Source organism: Rattus rattus, chromosome 18 (genome assembly GCF_011064425.1).
Source record: "Rattus rattus isolate New Zealand chromosome 18, Rrattus_CSIRO_v1, whole genome shotgun sequence".
In the NCBI taxonomy this organism is placed as follows: Eukaryota; Metazoa; Chordata; class Mammalia; order Rodentia; family Muridae; genus Rattus; species Rattus rattus.
Window position 1 is genome coordinate 25469106 of NC_046171.1, and position 17976 is coordinate 25487081.

At 44.6% G+C, this 17976-nt stretch overlaps 1 pseudogene; it reads left to right on the plus strand.

Moving 5' to 3' along the window:
- Nucleotides 1–753: 753 nt before the first annotated feature.
- Nucleotides 754–17233, plus strand: LOC116887657 (annotated as a pseudogene).
- The last annotated feature ends 743 nt before the right edge of the window (nt 17234–17976 follow it).

Sequence of the window (17976 nt, forward strand, 5' to 3'; positions counted from 1 at the left end):
CGAAGGTTCTGGGCCACAGGCTGCAGTTGGTGGGAAGCAGGGGGTGGAGGAAGTTGTGGGTGGGAGCGTGGGCATTGCCAATGAACAACAGGTGCAAAAGCCGCTCTTTAAATTTAGCCACTGCACTTGGCATCCTGTCTCCCAGCCGTCACTTACAGCAAGCACTGGTGATTTGGAAAGGATCAGGGGACGGATAGGAGAAGGGATGGAATTTATTAAAAGACGAAAGGGGGAAATTAACTTTTACAAAAAAAAAACAGCCTAAAGAATGAAAACACCTGCCTTCGGAAACAATACACAGTTAAAAGGAATCCGAGGGGAGGGAAATTATTCAGAGATGATAATCGTTAGCAGATCGGCCTTAATTAAGCACTTTGGAATGTGGGAGCGTAGATGGCCTAAGATTTGGGTGGAGACTCAGAAAATAATATCTAGTAATCCAGAGTGTGGGTGAGAGAAGGGGAAATGACTTGCATAGGTGCAATGCATCTGTCGTCCCATCAGCCTGTCCATCTATTGAAGGCTCACATGTTAGGAGAGCTGGGCAAAGCATGAGACACGAACGCTCTCAAAATTCTCGCTCCTTATACAATGCAGTTCTTTTCCTGAGATATTCATTTAACTCTAATGACCCTGAGCTTGAGATGGAATCCATTTTTTTTCCCATCTAGCATTTACCCATCATTGAAAAAAATGAAAAATCTCGCTCTTTCCCCGGTTGGCAGTTTGGGGACCACTGCCATCACAAATGACACTGTAGTTATCCGAGCAGGACGTTCATGACTGACCATCTTCTTCAGAGGAAACAAATGGTCCTTGGTGTCCTTCATCCTGGGAAAGACAGGTGGAAAAGACAGGAACTTGAGAAAGGCTAGCCGAAATGTACAAAACCATGCCAGACGCCATCTTTGTTTTCAGACTCCGAAACCTCTTTGGTAGTGGTGGGACGACTGGCTCCATATGGTGTACAGTTCTTTGGATTACACAAAAAACAATGAGCCTAAACGCAGGCCTGCAAGACACGGCCTTTATTGAATGAAATCGAGGACATAAGTACTTCAGAGCATGTTTGAGGAGAAGAAGGATTTTTATTGTAGATCTGAGGGGGAGTTTGGCTAGAGACATCTGGAAGGGTCCAGACTGAACTGGGCCATGGGGGAGGGGAAAAGAGAGACAGAGGGAGGGAGGGAGAAGGAGAGGAAGAGGGAGAGGGAGAGGGAGAGGGAGAGGGAGAGGGAGAGAAATCAAGGGCCCAAGAAACATGTGGCAGATGAGGCAAGATTATACAGGAACGAGAAGCTGGAGGAAGCTATGAAGCCCAGCCCCTGGGCAGGAAATGTTATGGGTAGGGGGCAGAGTGGGCAGTGTTGGAGGAACCACAGGTACTGAGCGAGCCTTGTCTAGGGTTTCTTTGGGATCTGACATTTATGAGAAGAAAGACCTCCAGAAAGTGGAGAAGAGAATGCAGGAACAGAATGAAGAAGGTTCGGGATACTGCAAAGGCCAATGTTGGTGCTAGCAAAAAGCGAGTGAGGCTGGCTGCAGCTAAAGACGGGGAGATTCTGCAGTGCCATGACCTGGTGCCATGGTGCCAACTTCTAAGGACAGGGCTAATACTCTAAAAGCTTGCCTGTGTCAAAAAAAAAAAGAAAGAAAGAAAGAAAGAAAGAAAGAAAGAAAGAAAGAAAGAAAGAAAGAAAGGAAAAGAAAGAGAGAGAGAGGGGCTGGGGATTTAGCTCAGTGGTAGAGTGCTTACCTAGGAAGCGCAAGGCACTGGGATCGGTCCCCAGCTACGAAAAAAAGAACCAAAAAAAAAAAAAAAGAAAGAAAGAAAGAGAGAGAGAGGGGGAGAGGGGGAAAAGGGAGGGGGAGGGGAGGGAGGGAGGAAGCAAGGGAAGACTTCTAGAATGATCTTTGAGCATTAACACAGCATAAACTTAAAGCACACTACTAACGTAATAATCGCCCGCCCAACATTACTGAAGTCATTAAAAAAAAAAAAAAAATACAGGGTTTTTTTTTTTCTTTGCTTGGGCTCTGCTTTTGCCATTTTTTTGCGTTACAGAGTAATTCTATTCAACTAAAGCTATTTCACCATTCGAAGGACAGGCTAAAACCAAGGCTCAGAAAATGATGAGAAGACATGGTGCCTGGGTGTGCTGGAGCCCTACTAGAATCCCTCCACTTGAGAGCTCAGGACCTGCCCAGCTACACAGCCTGAGCTGTCAAAGGAGACTGTCTCACAAAAGCTGAAATGTCAACAAAAAGCACTATGTTCCTTTCTTCACCTCTTTCTTCCTTAAAATGTCGTTCTTAAGCTGAGTCAGGGGCTTTGAGTGTATCCGGGGTCAGAGGAAGATAGCTCAGTGAGTAAAGTGCTTTCCAGGCACTTTAAGATCTCAGTTTGATATCCAGAACCCACAGTTTTAGAACCATGAGCAAAAAGGTACACACTTATAACGCCAGCTCTAGGGCGTGGGCTGGAAGAAGGCAGAGACAAGGGGACCCTGAGGCTTGCTGGTTAACCTAGCTGAATCAGCAAATTCCAAATCTGTGTGAAACTCTCATATGCCTAGACACACACACATGCTCACACATGCACACACACACACACACACCACACATACCACACTCACACACCACACATACCACATGTCACACACAAACACATGCCACATACACACATACAAACCACACATACCACACACATACACATGCACTACACACACACACCACACATACCACACACACATGCACGCATACACACACAGACAAACCACTCATACACACACACACATAGACACATCACACACACACCACTCACACACAGACAAACATACCACACACAACACACACCATAAACCACACACAACACACACAGAGAGACATACGCACATACACCTACACACACATTCACAGACAGAGACACACACACAGATACACACTCACATACACACACACAAACACCACTCATACACACAAACACACAAACACCACACATGCACACACATGCACACACAAATAAACATACACATACACACACACACACACACACACACACACACACACACACACACACACTCTCCTGTCCTCTCACAAAAGGGAGAACAGGAATTTAGTAGACAGGTTTTTGTTTGTTGAGGCATTACAATGAGATCAACATGGTAATTTCATTCCTGGGGCCATTTACTCAGAAGAAGTACATTTTGAGCTGCCAAGGCTGCTCAAGCATCATGGAGAGCAGTGGGATGACAGATTCCAAAGAGCTGCTGGCCAAAATACACAAAGAATCCTTACAAACCATGGGCAAGAGACTTGAATAGATACCAAAGAGGGCTTCTAAACAACCCGGAAAACAATCAGAAGCAGCTTGACTTCTTTACCAACCAAATAGTGCAAATCAAACCCTCAGTGCCACAGCACTTCAAGCCACAGAAAGGGTTAAAATGAGAGAGATACAGAGATGCTGTGTTCACAAGACCCTGGAGTAGCCGTGATGCTCGTGTGCCAATAGGAGTACCCTGACAGACTGCCATTACCAGAAACCAGACACTGTTAACCAACTGGACAGAGATGGCACGAGGGCCCCTTTTCTAAGGTTTAATAATTCCAACCGTAGGGGACAGAACTGTTTCTAACATTTTCTACCTGTCTTTTCATTGGCCTAAGATAGTTGTGACTGGGGTGTAGGTCAGCGGTAGAATGCCTGCCTGGCATGTGTGAGGCCTTGGGCCTTGGTGATCTGTAGCATGCAGGACAGGGCTGCATAAACTGCCTGGGTATGCCAGGCTAGTGTTACTGGGGGTGGATGTGGCAGTCAGGATTTTGAGATTAATGCTATACACCTTTTAAAAGTGTTTTTGCTCATTTTTAAAAGTTTTCATGTACTATACTTTGATCATATTCTTTCCCCTCCCCCAACTACTCCCAGCTCCCCCACCACCTTCCTACCCACCCCACTTCCTGTTCTTTCTCTCTCTTACTGTATGCCTTTAATCCTAGCACTCAGGAGGTAGAGGGTAGGAAGATAGAAAATTCAAGGCCGTCTTCAACTACAAAGAAAGTTAGAGGCTAACCTGAGCTATAGACCCTGTCTCAAAATCTATAAATTGATAATTTGCATTAAATTATGTTTGTTTGAATCTTAATATGAAGCCTTGTTGCATATGTAATCCTATCATCTTGGAGGCTGAGAAAAGAGGATCATGAGTTCAAAGTTAGCCTGAGCTACAAAGAGAGTCCCTGTCTCAAAAGCTTAAAAGAAAAAAATCTGAGATAGATTTTGTCTCCGTATTTAAGGATAATTTTTTAAAGATTTTTTATTTAATGTATGAGTATCTGCATGAACACCTGTATGCCAGAAGAGGACCCAAGATCTCATTGTAGATGGTTGTGAGTTACCATGTAGTTGCTGGGATTTGAACTCAGGACCTTTGGAAGAGCATTCGGTGCTCCTAACCACTGAGCCATCTCTCCAGCCCATAAGGATAGTTTTGATCCATCTTTGGACTGAGCTTCTCAATAGTGAGAAAAATTGACACTGGTGATCTGTGTCGTGTGAGACAGTCCACACGTAACCTAATTATCACCTACGGTGAGTGTGACTGAAGCACCTGTTTGGCAAGTGTCTTGAGGGCACACATTCCCGATGCACACTCCCAGCATGTGGTAACAATGGTTTCTAGGACGCCCAGGTGCCCACACCCCAGGCGCCTGATACTGTGGCAGTGAGGACTTTGAGATTAAAGCTATATGACTTAAAAGTGTTTTTTATTCTTTTTAAAAAAATTTCATACAATGTAATTTGATCACTTCTCCCAACTCTTCCCAGATTATCCACCACCTCTGTACCCAACCAACTTCATGTTCTTTCTCTTCGAAAACAAATAAGCCCCCACACACAAGAATGACAAAAAACAACATGGAGACCAATTTGTGTACCCCAAGTACTCCCATCCAGGGGTCCTGTACAACTTCACGTCTTGGCTTTTAAAAACAGATATGAATCAAAAGAGCCTTGTAAATAATCTAACCCTGTTACTTGGTTGGATCTCCCTGACCCCCGAAATTAAGGCCACCTATCGATGTGGACACAGCACTCAGAGTTTTGTGCACCTTGGCCCACTCACCATTCTCACCAGCACTGGAATACGCTGTTTCCCTCTATGCGGGGAAACTCCGAGGTTAAGTCATTTGTCCAAACTGAGTGCCCAAGTTCAAGGATTCTAGCCCCTACATCAGTAACACAGTCTGCCTTTCCGGAAGCCACGCCCTCAGTACACAGTCCACTACAACCCTCTTAATACTAGCGTGTAGCATGGCCTTTCTTTTCATGCCTGGGATGGAAGCCAGTGCTTTACATGCTGAGCACATACAACAACACTGAGCTACAACCACAATCCCAGCAATGCCTGTTTTCTCTCCAGGATATTCATTGCAGAGGAGGGAAAAATATCAACACGGAAGGTTTGAGCCGAAAAAGACTTCTCTAGTTAAGTCTCTCTGGCCACAGAGAACTCATTGAGCTCTAAGCGCATAACAGCCTTTATGTGGGTCACAAGGCTACTTAATGGGCAGGCAGGACTGAGAGACAGTGTTCCCAGCTCTGAAGGCACGTCTCTTTCCCTACACCACGAAACCCTCCCGTCCACATCCTGGTCTTTCAGGTTACTGCTAGCTAGTACAGGGTCCAAAGTTCTTATTGACTCTAAATGGAGTGGCCAAGGGGGAACAGGAAGAGTGGATAATTCAGGCAATAAATGCTTACGGCTTCCACTTCCTGATCTGTATTTAGGATGATTTCCAACTGCACCCAATCAAGTGCTATATGCTGGGCTGGAAAGTCCCCTCTGTCTTCAACCCACATCTTGACTGCATGAGCTGCGTCTTGACACTACAAACCCTGACACAGTTTGCTCCTTTGGGTTGAACACTAGAAACAGCTGTTAAAATGCCAACAACTGAACGTCTAAATAAAATCTTGTCAATAATACATTTGCAGGACTTTATTTATGGAATCAGCCATTTGTCTGCTGAGAAAGTCCCTAAGGAATGTCCCTGTTGAGTCGGTCTTAGTGGGATCCAATGGCCATCGGGACAGAGAGGTGGATAAAGTTGTAAGTGCAGGGAGAGGCCGTGGTTGGATGAAGTCATGGAGCACCTGGGGAATAGAATGGAAAGGGGAAGGCAGTGGGAGAGAGAGAGGAGAAGGATGGAGCAGCTCTGTACATCTCGCAGAATGGAATACAGATTCAGTTTCTACTTCTTCCGTGCCACAGGACCATCTTGATGGACTGCCCTGCTTCCTGTTGCTACTCTTTCACCCATTTTGAAACAAAGTCTCAATATGTAGCTCTGGCTGGCCTCGAACTCCCAGAGAGCTACCTGTCTCTGCTTCCTGAGTGCTGGAATAAAAGGCAAGCCCCAAGACTGGAGAGATGGCTCCGTAGTTAGGACCACTTGTTCCTTTTGTAGAGGACTCAGGTTCAATTCCCAGCACCCACACGGTGGCTCACAACCACCTGTGACTCCAGTTTTAGGAGTTCATATATTGTCTTCCAGCCTCGGTGGGTACCTGGTACACATGTAATATACAAGCATACATGTAGGTAAAACACGCCTACACATAGGATAATAAAATAAAGGCATAGGCCACCAAGCCTTTGCCAGAGTTCCTCTCTTCTCACGAAAGTCGAAGGGGAAGAGACTAAATGCTCAGTGCCTGGCTGTAGCCTTCAGCTTGCCGAGACCCATCCTGTGCAGTCTCTGTCAAGATCGGACATCACCATCCCAAATGTACAAATGAGTAATGAGGATCCTAAGAGCTTACTCTAGGAAGCCAAGCACTGAGTGCAGACTGAATGAGGCCCTCTGACCCAGGCTTGCTCATTTTCCCTCACTACCTCCATAGAAAACCTGTTTTCTATGCCCTTCCCCTCTTTCTCCTCTTTCTCCATCCTACTCTCTCCATCCCTCTCTTTCTCCCTCTCCCCTCTCCCTCCCTCCCTCTTCCTCCCCCCCTCTCCCTCCCTCCCTCCCTCTCTCCCTCCATCCCTTCTTCCCTCTGTCCTGCCCTCCCTCTCCCTCCCTTTCCCTCTCCCCCTCTCTCCCTTTCTCTCTCCTCTCTCTCCCTTTCCCTCTCTTCCTCCCTCTCTCTATCCCTCTCTCCCTCTCTCTATCCCTCTCTCCCTCTCTCTCCCTCTCTTCCTCTCTCTCTTTCTCTCCCTCTCCCTCCCTCTCTCCCTTCATCCCTTCCTCCCCCTGTACTGCCTTCCCTCCCTCCCCCTTCTCTCCTTCTCCCTCCCTCTCTCCCTCTCTCTCCCCCCCTCCCTCTCCCCCTCTCTCCCCCTCCCTCCGTCTCTCCCTCTCTCCCCATCCCTCCGTCTCCCTCTCTCTCTCCATCCCTCTCTCCCTTCCTCTCCCTCTTTCCTTCCTCTCTCCCCTTCTCCCCCCTCTCTCCCTCCATCCCTTCCTCCCTCTGTCCTGCCCTCCCTCTCCCTCCCTCTCTCTCCCCCTCCTTCCCTCTCCCTCCATCTCCATCTCTCCCTCCCTCCCCCTTCCCTCCATCTCTGTCTCTCCCTCCCTCCTCCTTCATAGTTCCATATCCTTATTTATGGCAATCCCTATTCTTTACTACATGACACTGACCTTCGCTGGTCTAATTTATCATAGGGAGGCTGGTGTTTCACTCATAAGTGGGCCATCTGGCAGGCAGCATATGGAAATAGACCCTTTGACAAGGTCATAAGAACATTTAAGTTTGTAATTTAAAGAGGTTTCCTAAGCTGGGGAAGTACATGTGGTAGAACACTTACTCAGCATATGTAAGTCCCTGGGTTTGAACTCTAACACCATAAAATAAATAAGTGGTTTTCCTAAAATCTGTAAGAAATACTTCCAATGATATCGAGGGCCAGGAATTAGCAAGGTATTGTGCTGTGTGCCATGTGAATATTACATTATAGTACCTGGCTTAATCCTTACAATTTCCCTGTGAGGAAAATACTCTACTAGATCCTCCCCTCTTTTTTATTTACTGATGAGAAACTAAAACATGCCAGAGTAACTCGTTAAAGGTTGGCTGGCTATTGAGTGATGGAACCAATTCATGGATGCAGACAGACACCAGAGCCCACACAGTGAACCTAGAGTTTATCCTGTAGACTTTCCAGTTTAGAACCCTATACTATTAGCCCACAGGTAATCATCATGAGCCCACATAGGGCTCCAGAGGAATGATCAAATGAAAAGGATTTCTTTGAGGATTGAGAGTTGCCTGATGGGTTAAGAATGTGCACTGGACTAGCAGAGGACACAGGTTTGGTTCCTGGATTCCACATTGGAAAGACCTGACCCTTGAAATGTGTCCTTTGACCTGCACATATGCACTGTGGCATGCATGTGCACACTTTCAGATGATGATGGTGGTGGTGGTGGTGATGATAGTGATGGTGGTGGTGGTGATGATGATGGTAGTGGTGGTGGTGATAGTGATGGTGGTGGTGGTGGTGATGGTGATGGTGATGGTAGTGGTGGTGGTGGTGGTAATGATGATGATGGTGGTGATGGTGATGGTCGTGGTAGTGGTAGTGGTGATGGTGGTGGTAATAATCATGATGATAATGCTCTATCTACCGAGAGCAATAGGCTGAACTACTATCAAAAGTTGTAGCTTGGTTGGGGACTTAGCTCAGTGGTAGAGCGCTTGCCTAGGAAGCGCAAGGCCCTGGGTTCGGTCCCCAGCTCCGAAAAAAAAGAACCAAAAAAAAAAAAAGTTGTAGCTTGGGGCTGGAGAGATGGCTCAGCAGTTAAGAATACTTGCTCCTCTTTCAAAAGAGCTGGGTTTGGTTCCCAGCACTTACACAGAGACTTACAATTCTAGTTCGAAGGGATCCAAAGACTCCTCTGGCTTCCGAAGGCAACAAACACATCGGTGGTCCACATATATACATGAAGGTAAACACTAATACACATTAAACATTTTTTTAAAATAATAGGGGTTGGGGATTTAGCTCAGTGGTAGAGCGCTTGCCTAGCAAGCACAAGGCCCTGGGTTCGGTCCCCAGCTCTGAAAAAAAGAAAAGAAAAAAAAAATAATAAACATTTTTTAAAGGTATAGCACAATTAATTCACATGCACCTTCCTCCTTATGTTGGAAAGTATAGGATTTTGTTTATTTAAAGCATGGTCAGCTCACAGTTCTAACTTTAGAATTCTGCCAGCAACCATTATGTGTAACTTATTGTTGAGGTCCAAATGAACAAGAATATAGTATCCAGATACTCGAAGAAATGTGTTTGTACATTACAGCCATCAAAAGATAAGTAATCTATTCCCTTAAGCATTTACATCGCTGAAGAAATGTGCAAGAAAAATAGACATGCACCCAAAACATCCCTTGTCTATTACTTTAAAAGCCATGAAGAAGTCTAAGCCCAACATGGTAGGCCCTGCCTGTGGCTTAAGTAGCTGAGGCAGGAGGATTACTATAAATTCAAGACCAGCTTCAGCTAATTGGGAATCCCAGGCCAGCCTCAGGATGGAATGAGATCTTGTCCCAAACAAACAAACAAACAAACAGAACTCTGAAGTTTATCTAGACATTGCCCTGGGAGGAAACAACAACAACAACAAAACCCCAAACAACACCATGGTCTCTTGTGACAGATCACAAAGAATGCTGGAAGTGGTTTTACAGACCTAGAACCTAAATCTACATCCAGACTGTGCAGTGTGTGAGACCTTAGGCTCACAATCTATAGAAAGATCTTAGGCCACTGTCTTAGTTAGGGTTTCACTGCTGTAAAGAGACAAGGCAATCTGATAGAACAACACTTAGTTGAGGCTGGCTTACAGGTTCAGAGGGTCAATCCATTGTCACCATAGCGGGAAGCATGGCAGCATCCAGGCAGGCATGGTGCAGGAGGAGCTGAGAGTTCTACATCTTGATGTGAAGGCCACTAGGAGAAGACCAGAAGGAAGAGCTAGAAGGAAGCTCTCTTTGCCCACTCCCACAGTGACACACCTCCTCCTACAAGGCCACACCTCCTCCTACAAGGCCACACCTCCTAATAGTGCCACTTCCCATGGGCCAAGCACATTTAAACCACCACACTCACTGGATCTGTAATAAGAGAAACTCAGACTTCCAGGTTGTTGTAAAGCAGTGGTTTTTAACCTGATGCTGCATCCCTTTGATAGTTCCTTGAATAGGAACTCCTTCTGTTACAATGACTCCAATCATAAAATTATTTTTTTGTTGCTACTTTGTAACTGAAACTTTGCTACTGCTATGAATTGTGATATAAATATCTAACATGCAGGCTATCTAATATGAGACCCCTGCAAAAGGGTCATTTGACCCTCAAGGGGGTCGTGACCCACAGGTTGAGAACTGCTGTTGTAAATTAAGAGATGGGGAGGAGAGAGGGGGAGGGAGAGGGGGAGGGAGAGAGAGAGAGAGAGAGAGAGAGAGAGAGAGAGAGAGAGAGAGATGAAACCATGTGGCTTCCTAAAATGTTATTCGTTTAGTTAAAAGCAAGGATGCTATATTTAAAAGTTCTCTTCATTGGCAAATGTGTTAGCAGAGGAAAAAATACAAAGAAATAGTCTTTAGTTTTTAGTTTGGGGCCTACCTTTCTGAGACAGGAGCTCACTTTTTAGCCCAGGCTAACGTGGAATTCACTTTGCAGCTTAGAAATCCCCCTGCCTCTAACTACCAAATACTGAGATTACTGATTTGAGGCACCATATCCTGAGAAATTGCCTGGGAAAGGGACCATGCAAAGCCCCTTGGTTTCTGAATTTTTGACTGGACTCATTCATCGGCCCTTAGAGGGCTGGCCACAGATGTCTTAAGCGTAAAACAATAAATGCCCACACGCCCTCCTCTTCTATTTATTTTCTGTTTCCCCTGGTCTATTTTAAGAGCTTGGAATGGGCCATATTACCCTAGAGACTGGCACATCAGGCTAGTCAGCCCACGGAAACAATGAGCTCCACTAAGCTCTCTGACTCACAACCCTCTAAGCAGAAAGGCCACAGCCAGGAACTTCTCCTGTCTTTCTCTTCCCCAGACTCCTAACGAGCTTCAACCAACCAAGATCCTTTTATATGACACAAACAAATATTGAAATAGATGACATTCAATGTTAAAAAAAAATCAATTTAAGATTTTCTTTAGGTAAGCCGAAAAGACAGAATTATTCTTGCCTGCCTCTAAGGGAACATTAACTGAACTGATAATAGGTAGAGCCTTATAGCATTGCGCCGACCGCCCTTTTGTGAAATTCAGTGATTCCGTCCTGTGACCCAGAGGTTTACACTCTGTTCTCAGGTCTAACGCTGGCTCGTGACCACCAGCCTTCTATTATTATAGGGGCTCTCGGTTTTGCCACTAACACAGAAAGGTTTCATAAAGACAGTGTGCCAACAAATAAGTGGTTGCAGGAGTCATTGTGGCAATCGACATAGCCAATTGTCTCTAATGACGTCCTAGCTAATGGGGCCAAATGTCTTAATGACGTCCTAGCTAATGGGGCCAAATGTCTCTAATGACGTCCCAGCTAATGGGGCAGGTCTATAGACACATAACTATAAAGAAAACATGGTGGACTGCTTGCCTGGGAGAGGATGTAGCAGCACATGTGAGGCCTGAGTTCCACCCGGGACCACAAAAGATGCATCTGATTCTGCTTCTCCTCAGTTGCCTCACAAATACAAAAGGATGATCAGGAAAATAGTATCAATTCTATGACAGATGTTTTTAAATCTCTCTAAAATGTTGCTATGTAAAGAGAAATGTCCTTTTTATTTTATACATTTTTTATTTTACAAATGTACTTGTTTTTTTATCTTATATAATATATTAAATAATTATAATGTATAATATTATAAATTTTATTTTGCATAATATATTTATACAGGTAATATATTATATATTTTTATTATATATATAATTTTCACTAACATTTCTTGGAACATCATCGTCTCTGAGCTTTGGCAAAATCAATTCTATTTGGAAAAGATCACTATTTATATTGACACCATTTACAGAGCTTCTGCAGAAAAAATATAGGTGGAGGGGGGAGGGGATGCTTAAAGAGAACCAAATTGTTCCACAGGCTTGCTGGAGGTTAAAATTTCTCCTCATTCACGTCATTGTTCCTACTCAAGAGGCAGTTTATTAGTTCGGAGCATCCATACCATATAGATGTCATCTAGACAGCGAATACCTGGGCTGACAGCTGAGGATACCACTCAGTTGATCCTAGTTATGCCGGGATTTCTGCAAAGTGCTAAAACAAGGTATGTAGGCAGCCAGGAATCTTAATATCTAACAACAGCTGGCGGGCTGCCTCTAATCCGTTTAATTCTCTGTGTGTGTCAAACCTGAATTTTGTTGGGATTTTCATGTATCTTATCCAGAGAGCAGAAGGCTTGACAGATAAGTCATCTCCTATCCAATTGCTAAAAGAAGCGTTATCCTTATAATGAGCCATTTTATTTTGTTTTAAACACAGCATCTCATCATATTATCAAGGCTGGCCTCAAACTGGACTCAAGCATCCTTCCTGCTGTGGCCTTCACAGTTGCCACACTGCAGGCTCACACCACCACACATTTTAAGTTTTGGGTTATTTATTTTGAAACAGGATCATACTACATAGCCCAGGCTACCCTTGAACTTGCTATGTACCACAGGCTAACCTTGAACTTGTGACTCATCTGCTTCTTCTGCCACGTGCTCAGATTAAAGGCAAAGATGATAGCTATCACACTTGGCTTTCATTTTAAGTTTTAGAGATGGTTAAAAAAAAAACGATATATTTTGTCATAAAATCTGTTACAATAGAATACTACCAGATCCAAAGCTCAACCTAGAGATGTTGTTCAATGGTAGAGCTTAAGATGCAGAAGGGGTATTTTTCTAATAGCAAAAAAATACAAAGAATTAAAACAGAATAAGAAGAATCCAGGTGTGGTTGTGCCTATCTGTAATTCTAGCAGCACTTGGAACATGGGGATCGTGACCTCAAGGCCTGCTTTGTCTATGTAATGAGATCCTCTCGCTCTCTGTCTGGTTCTCTCAAGAAAAGTAAAAGGACACACAGCTCAGACACAGCACGAATGGTGTTTCTAAAAAGTCACACAAGGAACAAAAGAGCCAGCCACATAAAGCCCAAGTACAGGGCTGGGCCGGGAACTGACAGGGAGCTCATGTCAGAACTGCGGATGCCTAACAACAATGTTAGGGATTAGTAACCAGGAGACCAGAGTGTAAAATCAGAAACTGTGATTACACGGGGACAGATGCACCCATGATCAACCTGCGAACTGTTGGTTGATGTATGTTTTCCTTCAGTCCAACACACACACACACACACACACACACACACACACAGAGAGAGAGAGAGGAGAGAGAGAGAGAGAGAGAGAGAGAGAGAGAGAGAGAGCGCAACTAACACACCAGAGAGTATTCTAGACACTGGAGAATCCTTAGTGAATAATAAATTCTAGTTGGGTTGGGATGGGAGGAGTCAATCCACAGGTAAAGCTCACAGTAATTTAATACAAATGAGTCTATGTGGTGGAGGATTCTGTGGGTAGTGAGTGGAAGCACAATCTTCATTCCTTTGCTTGTTCTTGAGACAGGGTCTCAACTGTGCAGCCCAGCTCTCCTGGAACTCACTCTGTAAATCAGGCTGGCCTCGAACTCAGAGATTGGCCTGCCTGTCTTCCTGCCTGCCTGCCTCTTCCTCCCCATGCTAGGATTAAAGGCACACTCCACCACTGCCTGGTCAGCCAATTTTAAACAATGGTCTGAGGAAAATGTTCTCTGGAAAAATGGTAAGGAATAGCTGTGTGTGTGTGTGTGTGTGTGTGTGTGTGTGTGTGTGTGTGTGTGTGTGTGTGTGTGTGTGTAGAGGTGGGGGGAACTCAGCAGTGGCATTCTGAGATAGCAGGTGAAATGCCTTGCACTCCATCCTCAGAGTTGCAGGAAAAAAGAAAATAGACGGAAGCCAAGCATGTGAGTCCCAATGGTCTTGGAGAGAAGACCAGATAGATTACATTGGACTCAGACTCTGCTGAGGTATCCCTGCAGGCTCCAGGGAGGAACACACGTAGTTGAGCAGTGAGCAGAGTGGTAGGTAAGGTCAGATAAATAGGTAGACTTGCCAATGACGTTGGGTCCCTGGACCACTGTGATGACTTTGCTCTCACTTGGCATGAGGTACAAGGTTGTCCGAAAAGACTGAGCAGAAGAAAAGTGCAAATTGCACGATGAAAGGACCCTCCTGCCTTCTGCTTTTCTGAGTATTCGCTCACCATGCAAGGGTGTAAGCAGACCATGTTGATGGCAGTGTTCTCAGGACAAAAGAATAACAGCTCGCACAGGCTGGCGGTGATGGGGGAAGAGAGGTGATGGGAACCTGGATGTTGCTGGAAAGTGGAGCCATCAGGATGTGGCAAACGTCTGGAACCGTGGAATGACATGAGAGGAAGGGGCAGTCAAATACAACACCAGCCTAAAAACCAGAGAGAGAGAGAGAGAGAGAGAGAGAGAGAGAGAGAGAGAGAGAGAGAGAGAGAGAGAGAGAGGTTTTTTATTTTCTCATTGAAATGGGGAGGAAAGTGGGAAGAGTCTTAATCTTTCCTGAGGCATAATAGCCTGGCACGACACCAGACACATTTCAGTCAACATGTTTGCTGTTAACCTCATCCAAATCAATGTCTGTGTATTTGGGTCAAGAGTTGTTAGAGAGAGAGGGGGGAGAGGAGAAGAAAGAAGAAGAAGAAGAAGAAGAAGAAGAAAGAAGAAGAAGAAGAAGAAGAAGAAGAAGAAGAAGAAGAAGAAGAAGAAGAAGAAGAAGAAGAAGAAGAAGAAAAGAAGAAGAAAAGACTTGTTGGCTTCCAGACTAAGCTTTTGTTCCAGACTCTGAGATAAATTGAAAACCAGACATGTGCTATGGAGAGGGGACTCATTCACGAGCCAGGCTATTGGAAGGCATGGGGCACATTTAATGTTTCTTAAGCATTACATCATATGGATTTACAGGTGGGAAAGTATAGAAAAACAGAGGTGAACATATTAAGTCATCACTTATTTTCTACATTCCACTGTGCCTGGGCTTCTGAAGCAACATCCACGTATGTGGCTGTATGGTACAGTGCTTATCGCCATAACAGTGAGGCACAGTTGATTTCTGGGGCAATAAAAAGAATACTTAAATCAAGTAATGATGCTCACCATGAAGTTTTACTGAACTATGGACAGCGTTTTTGTTTTGTTTTGTTTTGTTTTTAAAGAAAAATGGACTGAAACTCTAAAACTGAAAGCCAGTAAGCACCAATAGCAGATGTCAAGGGCTTTAGCTTGGCCAGGAGATAGGGACTTAGGACACAGGCATTGACAAATGCTATACAGGAGAGTGTGAGCAAACTGTCCGTGTTTTACAAATATCCACAGGGATAATAACAGCATTTCATTGCTGTTATGCAGCATATCTTCCTCTCTAGACAGCAAGGGCTGGGAACTAAAGAAACCCAAGTGGGACCTGCAAGGAATTCCACACAGCTAAATGCTCTTTACGTAGTCCCAGTTAGGAATCGCTAAGAGAGACAAACACCTACGTTCAATCAATGCTTAGCAGAATTAAGCATGAGCCGCAGTACCGGCTGTTAACAGGGTAGATTAGCGGCTTCGGACTGCTTTGTACTTTTGGTTTTGTGGCTGAGATGAGGAAAAGCAGGTAGTCGATGCCAGCAAGATGCCTCTCACAGACTTCTTTAAAAAGAGATGTCAAAGACTCTTACAACATTGGTTACTTCTTTGAGGCAGCTAGAAAAACAACTGCAGTCTGTTGCTTTAATGTTACAAGAAAGGCAGCCGGGATCCAGAGAATAGCTGTGAGTTACTGAGAAAAAGAGTTAGTGAGTCATTTTATTGGAATGTGGGGGAAGAAAAACTGGAAAGAGTCTTAATGCCCTGCCCAAGACCCAGTGGACAACAACAGAGAGAGCGCGCACAGCATTTGGTGCTCTGGTATTTCACTGTTGGGTAGGATTGAAGACTGCTTGCCTAGCATGCGTGGTCATGGGTTCAACCCTCAGCATCTCATATACTGGGGTAGTGGGGCACATCTGTACACCGAACAAGTGGGCCATGTACAGGCTGGATTGTTTGTCAACCTGACACAAGCTGAAGTCACCAGAGAAGTGAGCTTTGCCAGCTCTAAGGCATTTTCTCAATTAGTGATCAATGCTGGATGACCCAGTCCATTGTGGGCGGTGTCATCCCTAGGCTGGTGAATCTGGGTTCTATAAGAGAGCAAGCTGGGCAAGCTGTGAGGAGTAAGCAGCACCCTCCACAGCTTCTGCATCAGCTCCTGCCTCCGGGTTCTGCCCTGTGTGAGTTCCTGTCCTGACTTCCTCCAGCGATGAACTATGAACTGGAAGCATTAGACTCTGAATAAACCCTTTCCTCTTTAACTTGCCTTTTGGTCATAGTGTTTCGTCACAGTCATAGAAACCCAAACTATGACAGATGATCAGAAGTTTAAGGTGATCGTCAGCTCTGTGGTGAGTTTGAGACCACCCCGGGCTATAGGAGAGCCTACATTAAAAAAAAATAATAATAAAAAAGTACTCAATGTCCTATGATTTCAGCAAATGGGAGACTGAAACAGGAGGATCAGGTCTATAAATTCTACAAGCATGGTAGTTACAACTTGACAAAAGAGTCAAGGAAGAACTCCACCCTCGATCTCCACCTTTCTCCAGCTTTCCCACTTTAATAACTCCTGAGTGGTGCTAAAAACCACACTTCCGGGCTGGAGAGATGGCTCAGAGGTTAAGAGCACTGACTGCTCTTCCAGAGGTCCTGAGTTCAAATCCCAGCAACCACATGGTGGCTCACAACCATCTGTAATGCGATCTGATGCCCTCTTCTGGTTTCTGAAGACAGCTACAGTGTACTTATATGTAGTAAATAAATAAATCTTTAAAAAAAAAAAAAAAAACACACTTCCCATTTTACTTGGGTATATCCATTCTCTATCTCCCATCCTTGCTCACTGGGCTTTGGTTTTGAAGCGTCAATGTCTTTGTACTTTTCCTGTGAATCAAGATTCAAAGCTCTCCGCTGCCCCTCCAGCGCCATCATGGCGCCGTGCTCCTCCCCTCGGCGGATAACGGCTTAAACATGTGCAACTGTAAGCAAGCCCCTATTTAAACGCTTTCTCTTATAAAAAGTTGCCTTGGTCTTAGTGTCTCTTTGTGGCAATTAGAAGTTGTGAAGTTACAGAAGAAATACTGTACTCAGTATTTCTGTCCACCATTTTAACCTACCTTCATGACCCTGAAGGGAGCACGACAAGAAATCTTTTCTTTAACTCTGACGTTAAATTGAGACCACTCAGGATGGTGCCTGCCTCTAAAGTGAAGTCGTTTAGGCTCCCTACACTAAACCTTCATGCTTCCTTTGTTTGGGGTCGGGGGCATTGCTTTGGAAATGGCATCTGTGCTCTCCTTAAGTGCTGCACGTACCAGATCTTCCTCCACACCTATATTCCTTGACCATGCTTGCTTTTGTCTTGGTGCTCACCAAGATTTACTGAGCCTGTTGATTTGATTACGTTACAAAAACCTGCTTTTACTTTCCTTTGAGGTCGTTTTGGTTTTTTGCTTCCTTTAATTTGCCTTTTTTTTTTTTTTTTTTGTTTTTCGGAGCTGAGGACCCAACAGGGCCTTAAGCTTGCTGAGCAAGCGCTCTACCACTGAGCTAAATCCCCAACCCCCTTTTATTTGCTTTTAAGTATTAAAAAATCACCTTCCAGAAGTTTGCTACACAAACTTCAACTCTGTTTTCTTCTGATTTTTCCTACTCTTTAACTCAGCCAAGATCGATAGTGTGAAGGGATGATCTAAGAAGCTTCTTACAAATTGAAAAGTATTCTGCTCTGTTTTGGTTTTGAG